This window comes from Podarcis melisellensis (assembly GCF_964234715.1).
Source record: "Podarcis melisellensis genome assembly, chromosome: 5".
NCBI classification, from domain to species: domain Eukaryota; kingdom Metazoa; phylum Chordata; class Lepidosauria; order Squamata; family Lacertidae; genus Podarcis; species Podarcis melisellensis.
This window is the reverse complement of record NC_138537.1, coordinates 25,370,120-25,382,914: the sequence shown is the minus strand read 5'-3', so window position 1 is coordinate 25,382,914 and position 12,795 is coordinate 25,370,120.

The following is a 12,795-nucleotide window of genomic DNA, read 5'->3' as shown; positions in this document are numbered from 1 at the left end:
ATAAATAAAGTGTGACAATCGGATTGCCTTTGATAGGATTGGTTATAAAAATGTCACAGAGTTAGTATTTGCAATCCCTTTGGGTTATAATAAAATGCTTCCCGTGTCATTATCGGAGTGAACGCCAAAAATGCTATAAAGTTTTGAAATCCCACTTAGCTAATATCTTGCGTGACACAAGTGTAACAAGCAATGCGCACAGTTGAGAATCGTTTTACAGCCGTTCTAATTATGCAACTTTCACATCATGGTGTTTTGTTGTGCAATCTAAATGCCCTCTGAATAACATGTCTTATGCCCACTGTGTATTGTTGAGTGTGTATTAAGATTTTTCAAAGCAAGAGGCAGCATTGTAAAATAAATAAATGGCATGTAATTCATATGCCTTTGTCAATAATGCATTGATTATAATGCTGTATACTATACTCAGAAATCTAATAAATAAAAAATGCCAGCTGGATAACTGTGGAATAATGGTAGGTTAAGTTATGGCACTTGAGGCTAATACCTTTAACCTTATTTATGTTGTTGGATTAAGGATTTCTTTTCCTCTGAGGGAGAAAATATGCAGTATGACTGCAACTGCAGCAACCGTGTGCATTTCAAGAAAGAAATCAGCTCTGAGCACAAATGGAAAAGCAAGCCGTAAAACATCGTCTTAGGCACGATTTCAGTGATGTTCAGTACCGTGAAGTGTCTTTCAGTCAACATGTGGCCAAGATCTACTTGTGTGGTGGACAATGATGGAGAAAGGCAATCTTATGGTTGTACAGTGAAAGCTAATAGGTGTGCATCACACAAGACTCCAGGCCGCATGGTCACAGGGCATCAGAATGCACAATGACCTCATTCACAAGAATGGGTGTTGGGGCTGGTCCATGGGCAGCCACTTGGAGTGAGCCAGAAACTGGGAATCCAGGCTGGAGAGTTATCAGAATCAGAGGGCAAATCCAAAGGCAGGTCCAGTGAAGTCAGAAGTCAGGACAAGGAGTTGCATGTTGAGGTCCCCAAGCCACCCCAATAAAAGACAATTCACACAGAATTTTTGTTTAAGGTTTTTGGCATAATTTTGGCCACAGCTTTATTAAAATACAAATATGAGTGGTTGCTTAGGCATTGGTTGCGACTATCTGTCCTCACCCGGGACAGATTGACATTCACACGCCTGCAAAAGTCAGAAAGGGAAAACATTTTGGGGAGAAAGATGGAGCTGGGTACCATGCCCTCACCTCTCCCCAGATGCTCCCAGGGGCTCTTGCGTGGCTCTAGCCCCCTGACAGGGGTTCGGACAAAAGCATGGTGAGCCCCTCGATTCCTTTAACAGAATACCTTTGCAGCAGCCAATCCATTCCCCACCACCAACCAATTCATAAAAACCAATCCCTAAACGCAACCTTACAGGTTGTGACGATTTGCTACGCACCAGCCAATCAGTCAAATGGACAAAACTTCCTACCAGGCCCCTGCCCCAAAAGCAGACAACCCCATGACAGGCATAGCAAGGTCAATGCAAACAACCCTAAATATAGGGAGGGTGGGCGGGTGATCTGTTGAACGCAGCAAAAAGAGGAAGCTCAACGCTGTGCTCAGAGAATATAAAACTTCTTGGCTGTCAATCATAAAATGGCAACATTAAATTCTCCCCAGCAACAAGAGGAGCCCAATCACAATGGTGGCCAGCTACAGTTACCCTCCCAGCAACAGTGGGATGTCTTGTTAGACCCCACTGCAACATGTGCTCTCCATGAAGGAGAAGACACCTAATCAGAAGCATAGGAAAAAATGTTTGTCTTATTGTTACTATTGTTGTTGTTATTAACCTGCCCTTTACTCTAAGGCTACAACATCAAAGTGCTATATCAAAACCAGTTTAAAGCAACTTACAATCACAAAAAGCCGGTGGGTCCTTAAAATATACACCTCAAGTGTCAAAAGCCATGGCAAAGAGGTGCATCTTCAGAATTTGCCAGAAGCTGCATGATTAAGCTGCAAAATGCCCCTCTGTGGGGAGGAAGTTTCACAACTTAGAGCCTTCCACAGAGAATGCCTTCTCCCAGGCCACCACCCCATGAGCCTCTGAGGGTGCAGAAACTACCATGGCAGCCATTTTGTGTGATGCCGCATGCAGAGACATAGCAGCTATTTTGTGAGGGCGCCTCAAGCACTCTTTAAAAATACAAAATGTGCCCACTGGTCCAAAAAAGGCTAGCGACCCTTTTTGGTTCACCTACTAATAATAACACGTAACTCGCAACTGTTGGCTTGTTTTGATGTTAGACTGTCGCTCAGAACATTTAAGCAATTACCGTATAAGGGTGGGGGGAATTACTAGAGAATTAGAACAGATAAATTAACTCATAATGAAATGGAATACATTTTCCAGAACAGCTGGCACGTCCCACTTTGAGGTTGCTCAAAACCCAAACAGGAATTCTGATGACAGTAGACAATAAGGCTATCATGTACAGGATGTATCTTAATGCTCAAGAGGAACAGTGTGCAAATGACACCTCAGTGAAAGCAAACTTGTTTCATTTAGATACTGTTAATTACTATAATGTATACAATTATCATAGACATCTGTTTTCCCTTTATCTTTGTCTGTCTCTTTCCTCTGTTCATAGTCAATCAAAAGTTAAGGTGAGAGAAGAGCCCTTTGTGAGATGCTTCTGCAATACAAATGGTTCAGCTACTTATCTGGAGAATGGATAATTCTCAGTACATATTCAGTGACTTGCAACGTGGACTTTTAATAAACTGTGCTGGCTTTGCACTCCTTTTTAAAGAGCAAGGTGGGTTTGATAGCAAAGCAAGTGTTAAACGGAATAGATGATCATTCCCCCCCCCCCCAGAGATGAAGGTGATTTGGAAGAAGTAATGGCTCACTGCTCATGCTGGTGTGTGTAATCAGCCAATTTCACCTCTGGCAAATGGTTTTGCAGCTTCTATATAGTTTCAAAAACTTTTCTAAAAGATGAATCTGTTGGACCAGAAGCAACAGTGAAACAATACCCATCTTCAGGCAGTCTGAAGCTGTGCATTGTAATCATGAGGGTGTGTGTGTGTGTGTGTGTGTGTGTGTGTGTGTGCCTGTGCAGGGATGAGCACACTAGCGCTACCTCCTCTTTTATTGATTTCATTGCTTTCCAAGAGTTGGAGAGTGACTCTGTGAAGTGGGGAAACTCCTGCACTTGCGGTTGATTTTCCAGGCTTCTGAAACATACAAGGTCTATCTCACTAAAGCAAGGTGTAAACATCAGAAACGTCATAAGGGACATGATGTTTAGCAAAGTGAAAGGGACCTTCATTGCAAAGGAATCACACACCAAATTAAAGTTAAAATGGTGGCTTTCACACTTAACTGGGATATCAGGTCCTCCCTTAAAGAGGGCACGTGTTGCGGTGGGACCTGGCAACCTAACCCTGTGTTGTGGGTGGGTACGTTTGGATAGCCACAACACCCAATTGGTAGGTCCCTTGATGCAGGGTTCAATCAGGCCAATGGGACACAGGCTAAACAGATCAAGGGACCAAAATATACCTATGCACGTGACCCAGAGCTTCCTCTTTCGGTGTGTGCATCTGAACACCCACCCACCTCTCCCTATATTTAGGACTTGCGTGCTTGACCTTGCTATGCTATCGTCTGTCGTCTGTCATTGGGACAGGGGCACGGCAGGAATTTTCCCCACTTGGCTGATTGGCTGTTGCCATTTGGGTTTCACCTGCAGTGTAGCAAATCATCACAACTTGTAAGGTTGTGGATAGGCTCTGGTTCAGGTGATAGGGATGGGAGAAAGCTCTCGTCATCCCTATGTGAAGAGTATTCCGTTAAAGGAATCCAGGGACTTGATGGTTTGGTCAACCCCTCTGAGGGGGTTGTGCCCGTGCCTGAGTCCAGGGGGGCATTTGGGTGGTGGAGATAGCCTGTTCCCGGCTTTCCACTTATCCAGGTGTTCACCCTGGGCTGACCTATGCTGGTGCCCTGGGTCAGCGCTATTTGCAACGGTGAAGGGAGCTAGTTGAGCCAGAGCCTATGCAACCATTCACTTGCTGTAATCAATAAAGTTGTGGCCTAAATTCTGCCAAAAACCAAGCCAAAATTTGAGTCTTGTCTGAATTTATTTAAGGGAGAGGTTTAAAGGTCTCAACACACAACACTTTTTACCTATGCCAGAGATTTACAGTACATATATTGATGTAAAAATCTAGGTAGAAAATAGATATATGTCCATTAGCACCATGTGTCAAATATTGAGGCTGAATCTCAATCACTAATGTTCTTGCTAAGTTGCAATTTAAATATCCTATAGAAAGGCTCTTTGTTTTGCAAGTTTTAAGCTGCTTCTCTATATATCTTGTTGCCCTCTATGAGTTGGAAGGCAACAATTATTTTAATTAATTGATGTTTTATTGCTTTTATTATTTATTCTATGTCAATGTCTGTATATAATTCATGCTGTTTAAGCCTTTGGGGGGAAAGAATGTAATTTTTGTCTTAAAAGAGAGAGAGAATGAGAATGTTCACCATGCTGAAAATAAATACATTTCTGAATCTTACTTGAACAAGCAAATCCAGCAAATTGGTTTATGTAAACTATGAAGTCTTGTAAAATATATTCCTTTCTGTCACTTTGATCTTACTCAGTGATAGGGAATCTGTGGCACTCCAGAGATGTTGATGGACTCCATCTTCCACAAGCCCCAGTCAGCATGGCCAATAGGCTAAGATAATGGGAGCTGAAATCCAGCAACATTTTTTTAAAAAGGGTAAAGGACCCCTGACAGTTAAGTCTAGTCGCAAATGACTCTGGGGTTGCGGCGCTCATCTCGCTTTACTGGCCGAGGGAGCTGACATTTGTCTGCAGACAGTTTTTCGGGTCATGTGGCCAGCCGCTTCTGGCGAAACCAGAGCAGTGCACAGAAACGCCATTTACCTTCCCACCACAGCGTTACCTATTTATCTACTTGCACTTTGACATGCTTTCAAACTGTTAGGTTGGCAGGAGCTGGGACTGAGCAATGGGAGCTCACCCCATCACGAGGTTTTGAACCGCTGGCCTTCCAATCAGCAAGCCCAAGGCTCAGTAGATTAGACCACAGCACAACCCACGTCCCTTCCAGCAACATTTAGCAGGCTACAAGTGCCTTATTGTTGTTGCTGTTTAGTCGTTTAGTCGTGTCCAACTCTTCTTGACCCCATGGACCAAAGCACGCCAGGCACTCTTGTCTTCCACTGCCTCCCACAGAGTTTTGACCAAATGTGATCCACCTGGAGCAGGAACCAGCAAGCCACTCCAGTATCCCTGCCAAGAAAGCCCCATGGACAAGTGCCTTATACCCAATCTAATTGATTTTCATGAAATCAGATTTCTTGACTTTCTTTACATTCAGTAATATTAAAACAACAGCCTCAATGTGTTCAATACTTCTCTGCTGGACTAGGATGAGTTAACACGCACATGCCCATCACTCAGCAATTAGCTAATATATCAGAAGATTACTTTCATGCGTGTATATTATCCTGATTTCCTCTGTGTTTTCACTGGACATCTGTGTAAGTGATGGGTTATCAAACCAATCCTCTCCATGTGTGAATCAGCTCCTTGTCCCAAGGTGAAGAAACAGATCCTGTCCTTCTAGGCAGCCAAGTTCTTCTACTCTGTGTACCTCTGCCCTCAGATTCCGTTGCAATACTGTATACACTGCAAACAGAGAGAAAGTGGAATTTGAAGTGATCCCAAGTCTTCAGTACATTAGTAATGCCAAGCAAGATGTATACGAGCCAAAGGAGTTACATATATTTTAATTTAATGTTCCTGCTGAGCCCAACTGTGGAAGCTCAGTTTGTTTCATGCTATTCCATGTTCCACAGCTTCATGGAGCTTAGATTATTTTTTCTCCATTGAGCTATCTTCCATATTACTTGTATAGAAAAGAATAGAACCTGCAACTAATTTATGGAACTACAAAGCTTGCCCCACTCAAAGCTAAGGAATCGAATAAGACAGAATGAAAAGTATGAATTTGAGCTGGTCCCTGACCAGGATTTCCTATCAATATACCAAGTCAGATTATACCTATTTAAATCTCAGAGTAGCTTGGAGGAAAAGTCAACAGAGTGCTGCTGGTGGAAGCGAACAGAGAATTTGTTTCCACAATGCTAAACTTTTGTTCAAGCTCCTCTAAATCTTCAGCCATGCCTTAAAATGTTGGGATTATAATATAATAATACTAAATTGCTTTCTCTGGTTCAGAAAACATTTCTGCCCTTAAAAGCAGACATTTCCCTCAGCACCTGGTTAACCTTTTACTTCTCAGCTAGTTTCTCATTATCCAGGTGTCCTCTCAGGGACCCACAAAGAAGGATGGTCCTAATCCTGTTGCTTCTATCTCTGAGAGTGAATGAGCACAAGATTAAATCAGATAAAACACACTTGAGATAAAGTGCAGAAGGTGGATTATACAAGAAAAGAGGATTTAGTGAAGAACATATCCACAACTTTTTGTTAACATTAAGAATGGGGGCTTTTGTAAGCAACATTTATGGAAACTCAACCAGAGCTTTAAAAGCTGTGCCTTTTGTTGTACATTTCTCTGCATACATTTGCTTTGTAGTCCTTAGCTTTAACTTTAGAAGCCATGCTGGGCCCTGACTCCTGTTCATTTTGTCTAATGAAAAGCCAAGGGTGTATTTTTACCCACATATTCCCGTTTGTTTTCTTTGAAGTTTATTAAGCTATCCAGCAAGATGTGAAGCTCATTAGGCTTTTATTATCATGGGCCCAAATTAAGCATCTGTCCCCTGGGGAGTGATAAACTGCAAGTGGATATCAGGGCAATATACCTATTACAATATTTACTCAATTAGTAATTTACAGTTTCTTGTCAACAGAAATACCATCTCCATAGTTCAAACCTGTCACAAGGTATGACTTTACTATTCAGACAGTTGATACACCAGACACCTACACTCCACTAGCTGGATCCTTATTCTTAATGGCTCTTTAATTTGATCAGCCAAATTAAAAATGAAGCATTTTTGGTGACAGATTGACAGGCAACTGGAAAACTCATTGTAAAAGGCAGTTCGAGGAAAGGCGAAATTTAAATCATTTTAAATGACCTACATTCTAAAGTGCCACTTGATATTACCAACGTCTTTGATTTTCTTTTCATGTTCTCAAAACATGTGTACTTGCCAATTCCAACTAAGGTTTTACAAAGTCTGAAGAGTACGCCTGAAATTGTGCTGAAGGTCAGGAAATAAACACATTCTGTGAATTCATCTGAGAGGAAACTGCTCCGGTTGAGTCCCTTTCCTCAAATGCAACTCTGTGCAAAGTCATGGCTGTAGGTACTTCCATGCCACTGTTTTTAAGGGCATCTTGCCATATTCGAAAATAATGGGTGTGCTCTTTATTTCTAGACAGAAGACCACAGAACATTATTATTTCATATGGTGCCCTCTGCTTTTTAGTACTGACCACACAGCAATGGCTAGAACTAAACATTATGGCCAAGAAACAGGCGGCCAATTTGCAGAATTTTCTCCAAATATTTCCCACTATTGCTAGTGGGTTGCAGTAGGAGTCCCTGTTTTGATAGGCTCCATTCTCAGGTTCAATGTTTTCTAGCCAGACCGCTATTGTGATAGTGATAGCGGCTGAAACAATGGAGGAGCATTCTGGGGAGCCTGGTTTGTATATTTGTGTCAGGAGTAAAAATTGGTTGACTCGTGGAGCAAGCCTGGGCATTGTGTGGTTTTGCTCCTGCACACCTGCAGGGAATTCCTTCACCAGGTGATATAGTTCTTTCTGTTATTCCTGGGAAGGGTCTGGGGATAAAGGTAAAGGGACACCGACAGTTAAGTCCAGTCGCGAATGACTCTGGGGTTGTGGCGCTCATCTCGCTTTACAGGCCGAGGGAGCCGTTGTTGGTTCGCTCCGCAGACAGTTTTTCTGGGTCATGTGGCCAGCATGACTAAGCCGCTTCTGGCACAATGGAACACTGACACCAGAGCAGCACACAGAAATGCCATTCACCTTCCTGCCTATTAATCTATTTGCACTTTTGGGGGTGCTTCAGACTGCTAGTTGGCAGGAGCTGGGACTGAGCAACTGGAGCTCACCCCATCGCGGGGATTTGAACCATTAACCTTTTGATCGGCAAGCCCAAGGCTCAGTGGTTTAGACCACAGCACCACCCACATCCCAGGTCTGGGGATAGTGACTGATATAAACACGGTATGGGAAATTTAACTCTGAGTGCATGCTAGCATCATGAATGTGTTTGGTATTGTAGCCATCGAAACTATTACCCTTTCGGTAAGTCTGAAGGTTGCTGGCTATGTGATCAGAGGATGTTTGTATGTATTGGTATATACTGTCCATTCATGTGGCGAAGTATTCCTTCAGTTGCAGGTGATAGATATGAGCTTCCGGGTCATTGCAGAAGTGTATCAGATGCATGGATTTGGTGGGTTCAGAAGAAAGTCCCCTTGAAGAAATAGACTTCTTTTCTCTTTTTTTGTCTCAGAACATGAATGGATAAATTAACTTTGGGACACTTCAAGTAATTTTGCACCAATTTTTATAGGAGCTAGAGCTGATTTTCTCTGTGTATTTATCTGCCGAAGCTTCTTGCTGTTGTTACAGGAAGGATGCTTTTTGTATTTTTTCTTTTAAGAATTGCCTGTTTTTATGTGAATGCATTTTTCTGTAAGTCTGCTAATATTATAATATCTTTTTTACCCATGATTACCTTTTTAAATATGTTGTAAGTCACTTGCTGACCTGTCTGCATAGCAAGCCGTTACAAGTTTTAAGAAAAAATAATAAAAATATAGCAGCAAAGTCCTGCAACACCAAAATAAGATAGTCACTAACATAAATAACACAGGGCTAGTATGTGGAAGACAGAGAACTGCTCATTTCCCTTTATGAAACAGGCAAAAAATATTAAAAAGAATACATAATGTCAAAGAATTGCTGTGCTAGATCAAATCTATGCATGTATGCAAATAAAACACTGGTTTCCAATGAGTGCTGTTGGAATCACGTCTGGAATTTTGAAGAAATGCTGTCAGTACTTGTCTGCAGATGTGTTTAAACAATTTAAAACCGCTAATGAAAATATCTTCCCTACCTCCTATGAAAATATACATTTCAGAACATGTTGTGTTATAAACAACATGTCCTAAGGCTCATCTTGACCTTTAACCAATGGGAATGGTCTGTCTAGTTGATCTCATCTAAATACACAGCAGGTACAAAAGAACTAAACCCACTTTGGTTACACCCTCATACCACACAGACTATCAAACTATGCTTCCCTACAGTGGATACTTATCATGTTTGCAGTCCACAGTTATGTTTATCCAGTGACAAAAAATAAAATAAGCAGAACTGTGCTCACCATAGTGGAACTCAAGTTTTTTTGTTTTTTAAAAAAGAAAAATTGTGATGTCAAGCAGCTTTTAAAAGTTGCCAGTAAAAACTGCTACATCAAAAGAAAAAATAAATAATTCACCCTGTTATATTGCTTGTAAAGTCATAAGAGGAATTAAACAATTGGCAATGGCCATCTTAAAATATTTGCAACAATTTCAAATGTCAAGGGTGATTAAATACGGCTGGCATAGAACATAACATTATGGTAATTTTAGAAGTACTTAAAATATATCCAAAGGGTTCCATAGCAATTACAAAATTGTTCTGAAGTATGGTCACAATTTTCTTTTTGTAGATGGTCACAGGTCACATAGCAGAAAAATACGCTCTTTTACAATCCCTTAATGCAGTTGGTTTTGAAAAGAAATACTTTCATGCCAATCAACTTTTCTTTTTATTAGTAGTTTGCATTCATTTATTTATTTATTATATGTGTAGCACGTATGGCAAACGAAAAGAAAACCTATCTGATACTGGCTGCAAATACATAATACTGTATAAGGATTTTTAGAAATTTATTGGAAGCAACCCAAATGTTACAGAATGTGTTGCAAACTTTTGTGTTCTGCAGAACTCTTCATTGACAAAGATGTTCCATAAAGCACAGCGTGAGAAGGGTGAGGGAAAACAAACAAGTAGAGTAGAAAAAGGTGTCTCGAATTTCTCATCTTACAGGAATGAAAAATAAAATAAAAACAAAACATTTCCCAGCTACATTGTTGGCCATCAACAGTCCTTTGCAGGTATTACTAACATAAATAAGAAAGTGATGGTGTGTTAATGCATTCAGCTCTGCTCTATAGCTGTATGGCTTTCACTGCCTTTCCTTCCATTGTCACCATGTTGGAAGAAAACGTCTGAAGCAGGGAACTAATACTATGTGTGGAGCACTCCCAAAAGACTTGAAACTACAGATTCAAAATTGCATGGGGGTGGGGCTCCATGCTTCATTGCTTCAGTTGTTGCACCTCAAAATGGTGATGGCAGGGGCAGAAGGAACTGTGTGATTTCTGGACACGGCTAAATACTTGACACCACAGTCCCTTTTATCATTCCATGCATCCTTCATTTGAGAAACACATAGGATCATAGAAAGCTGCCTTAAACCAAATCATGCTATTGGCTCATCTAGTTCAAATTTGCCTCCAGTGGCTGGCAGTGGCTCTCTGGAATTTTCAGACAGGAAGTGTTCTGCAGTGCGATCTGGAGATCCCAGGGACTGATCCTGGAGTCTTCTACCACTAACCTACTGCCATTCCTCCTGAAGAAAACTCTATAGTCCCCTGAAAAACAGCCATGTAGGTACTGGGTAACACAACTCTTGCCATTCAAATAAAAGAAGAGTGAAAAACACACTTTTATGAAGGTGATATGACAGAGAAGAATAATGCTCTTGGTTTCAACTTTTTTCTTCGAAGAATGTAGACTGAGACATAACAATTAGCCCCACATAGTTTTCTGAGCAAATATATCATGCTTCATAAAATCAAAGGCTTCGTCTCACTACAGGTCTGTGATGGTTATCTGTACAGGGCTCAACCTGCAGTGTGGCAATTGTAGAAACAATAAAGGTTGTTTCACTGCTATTAGAAAAGGTTAACAGCTGGTTTAATTTTTAAAAATTGAATGAGTGATCACTTTTGGAATGTAGATATGGTGCACTTAGACCTATATAAAATTTCTTTGGATCTGCATTTAGTGATTTTGTTCACACAATACACTAAGTCATGCTTTGTCTTAACCATGATTTGTTCAACAAACCATGAATAATCTCACAGATGAGCAAGCAAATCATGGCTTGTTTATCCAAAGCTCCTCTTGCCTCTGTAGCTTGGAGAACATATTGAATGCTGGGACCCAACAAAATGTGGTTAAGTAAGGCTGTTTGATTCAGACATAGTGCTAAACCATAATTAAAGCTACCCATGGTAGCTTTTTACATCATTTTACATCATGGTTTGTTGCCAGAAGACATACGAAGCCAACTCCATGGGGGCTTCAGCCCGCAATAAAATATTTGAGGGGCCCAGGCCCCTACGAAGTTGATGGGCATTCCAATTTAAATGGTGTGTGTACTGAGTCATGTGATTGATTATGTGGGGCAAGGATTACCTGGGCCCCCGCAATATTTTATTCAAGTTAGAACTCTTGCCAGAAGACAATCCATAGGTAGTCTGCTGGGCTGGGTTTGGGCATTCAAGCAAACCACAATTTTTTAGAGTCAACAAGGGTCAGTGTCTTGCTATCTTTAGGCATGCAGTGGCTTCCAATTTTGCCATATTAGGAAACAAATCATTTGTTTTGCTTTTATAATATTTAATATTTATTATTAAGTATACATGGTGTGGTAGTAATATAGGTAATTGAGTAAGGTGCAAAATGTGATATAATTTATGTGATCTAAAGAGCACAGATACATCTGCACCATATTTTAATTTAAACTTCTCTTTACAGTAACTAGTCACAAACGGCTTCCTATTTATGCAATATGCTCCTGGTAATGTCACCTAAATTGAACAGACGAGTGGCTTCTAATAATGTATGTTTACTTCATGAATTTGCGAGCAATTACATTGCAATTATGTCTTTGTAGGTGCTTTTTTGCTGACATATAGAGCACCAGTGCCTTTTTAAGTGTAATTGCTGTTCTCTGTACCATTTAGCAAAGCTGAACCATTGTTATCATTTGGCAAATTACTTACACTTAGACCATAGGCAACTGGATAAATGAGGTGACTTTGTCACTAACGTTACAACATAAAATGCTACTGTGTAGAAATGCAAGGCAGATGTGTGTTTTTTTCTGAAAGTGCAGACACTTTTAGACAACATTTTAGGAGAATGAGAAAGAAAACAACAATTTCTAAACTGTGTCTCGCTGACACCTGATGAATATATAGATGGGTTTCCTCCAGCACAGACAATAAATTGAGGGGCTTTGCACATCTCTCAAATGAATGTAGAAATTCGTGTCTCTTTGTTTATATACTCTTTGAAACTTTGAGGTCTGTTGCTAATTTCAGACTCCCAATCCATCTTTAATTGTGTGCAACAAGTCATGTGCAACGATTAGGAGCTCTGAAAGGGGAACGTACATTTTCATCTCCATCAAAAGATGCATCCAGCCATTTCAGTGGGGCCCAGATGAGCTCTGCACTGCAGCTGCCCATAGACATCTTGATGCACACCTGCATCTTCATTTCCAGCACATAGCTAAACTTCATTCCACATGCGGAACTTCGCTTTCATTTGTCTTTGATTATACCTTGCACTGTTGTGCACCCAGAAGGTACATTGTTGTAGTTTATTCACACCTCCTTGTAGGGCAGCTCCTGTTCAACAT